The sequence below is a fragment of the Anopheles arabiensis genome (genome assembly GCF_016920715.1).
Source record: "Anopheles arabiensis isolate DONGOLA chromosome X unlocalized genomic scaffold, AaraD3 X_pericentromeric_contig0030, whole genome shotgun sequence".
NCBI lineage: Eukaryota > Metazoa > Arthropoda > Insecta > Diptera > Culicidae > Anopheles > Anopheles arabiensis.
The window spans coordinates 237,501-240,000 of NW_024412108.1; positions in this window are offsets into that span (position 1 = coordinate 237,501).

Here is a 2,500-nt window from a genome sequence, read left to right on the forward strand (position 1 = left end):
CGAGTATCGTTCTAGGTTTCTGTCTATAAAAGGGCAGGCCAAAAGGTGACCGGTTGAGATAAGCATTTTAAGCATACAAACACTTTATTGGAACTTTTGATACAAAAACAAGGTACGTACATGTAGGTTGTACCAACATGGACATCTATGAACGCGTACGCTCGGGCTGCGCCCTCCGTCTTGTACTTTCCCTGATCGGTACACAGTTTTGGTGCACTGCTATTCCGACCGGCAACTTGTACCAACATATACATCCATGAACGCGTACGTAGTGTACTTTCCCTGATCGGTACACACTGTTGGTGCACGGCATAAGAAAAGAGCTAAAATGGTCAAACTCAATCCATTTCAACAATAGATAGTCGATAGTAGCTGTGCCGATGAAGTAGGGCACGATGCAAGTTAATGTTGTTTAATGAATAACATGTCCGCCATACATTTCAGTACAAAATTGCTCGGTCAGACCTACAAAGTGCTATATCTCGAATACGAGGCGTCGGACTGGGGGTTGTAGAACAATTTTAAGTTCGTCTAATGATTCTACATCCGATTCTGGATAGCGGTTTTTGACCACTTTTCAATATTTTGTTGATTCTGCACCGATATCAGATGTCGGGCCGGAGAGCTCGTGTGGCTCAAAACATGTTTTTCGCTAAAACACCTCAAAACGTGTCGAGAACGCACCCTAGCTCTTGTTTTTCAAAAGTTATGGCCATTTAAAGTGAGGTGGTTTTTGCTTCAAAATAGCTATTTTACCCGTCCCTATGGCCATGCTTTAAATTTTCACGAAAATGCCAGGTCAGACCTAGGGCGGGCCATATCTTGAATACTAAACGTCGCAGACATTGGTCGTAGAACAATTTTAAGTTCGTCTAATGATTCTACATCCGATTCTGGATAGCGGTTTTTTGACCACTTTTCAATATTTTGTGACACCCCGAACCTAGGGGCAGCTCCTAGCTTTTTTCAAAAATGTGCACCGAGCGGGCCGGAGAGCTCGTGTGGCTCAAAACATGTTTTTCGCTAAAACCCCTCAAAACGTGTAAGGAACGCACCCTAGATGATAAAAAGTGCAATCAGAATGTCAATCGACAACTTTGTTGGGGGTACCATTTTACTCTACGGGCCAGTAGCTTAGGCGCGCCAACAGCGCTTTCCTTTCGGGTTCCCATTTTTGCCCTCCTGGGATTATGATCATTTGCTCATTGCCTACTATAGGGAGGGTACCTTGCTACGAGGTCAAACATGAAGATTGCACCAAATCGTAGTTTTTACCTCTATTTAGTCGTAGGAGCATGGTTTGCAGTGGCAGTGGGTCATTAAGCCCCCGTTTGGGTCATACGTCCCTCCGCGATAAAAATCGTCGTATGCCTATAGTCCGAACTAATGAAGCAAAAGTGGTGTCTGGTGGGCTCTGCCGATGATTTTAACCTATGATTTTGAGCTTCCACCCTATAAAAACGTTCCCTGGAGCAGTACATCACGGGTCTACGGACCCAAAGACTTCGTCGTGATGGTTTCTAGTAAAAAGTTGTAACAGCTAAGGGTTTTGAATACGCGTATATTAACCATTGCTTGAAACTAAGCTTCGTTGTCTTTAAACTCTGCAAGACCAATCGAACTTCTTAGGGAAACCCGAAGGATTCACGCTAAGCTCGATGAGCTATTATGGGTAGTGGTGCATGATCTGGTGTTCCTTGGATCTAATCCAATGAATAAATTTATGAGGGTATATATGGTGCAGGGCACAAAGCGTGATGAAACCGGGTCTCCCTACCAAATGTGGCATATTTTTTCCCTGAGAGCGAAGCTCAGACCCACGTAGGGGAGAGCGAAGTGGAACTTAAATGTTCTATGCAGCAAATGTTCGCCATGCGGATAAACAAGTTGGAATAGTTCAATGTAGTGTAATGCAAACACGAATCGCAATAACGATACGGGACCCAGAAGCAATTCTGCGGATCCCTCGGGGAGTGGTGAGTTGATATAAATTAGAGGTGAAAGTCCAAGTTGTTCAAGCTCCGGCTCGGCAGCCGATACGAGGTTCCTGTTGGGCTTTGTACATCGCGCAGAGGCGCCGTTCGGTTCTAGCAATGATTCCCGCCACCATGTTCCATGCGTGCAGAGATCCGTTAGAGCTCGTTCAATGTGTCCCGCCGTGATTACGAAAAGTCCAACAGTTGACCAAGTTGGGGGTGCGTCAAGTAAACGCGCAGAGATGCCGTTCGGTTTAGAGCAATGTCTCCCGTATCACGTTGGAGTTCTTCCACTAGTGCAGAGAGATCGCTGAACCGTTCAATGTGTCCCGTCGTGGTGTGCTTGTACCGAACACTTAGGATACACCATGCTTTGTTGGTTTGGGATAGGAGTGGTCGCGCAACTGCCTCCACGCCGCAAAGTGCCAGTTCGGATTGAAGGTCAACTTTAGCCGTTCAATGCATCAGTCGGTGGGTGTTCAGATGGCATCACAACTTCCCCTAGGTGCTTAAGTTGGTTGGGT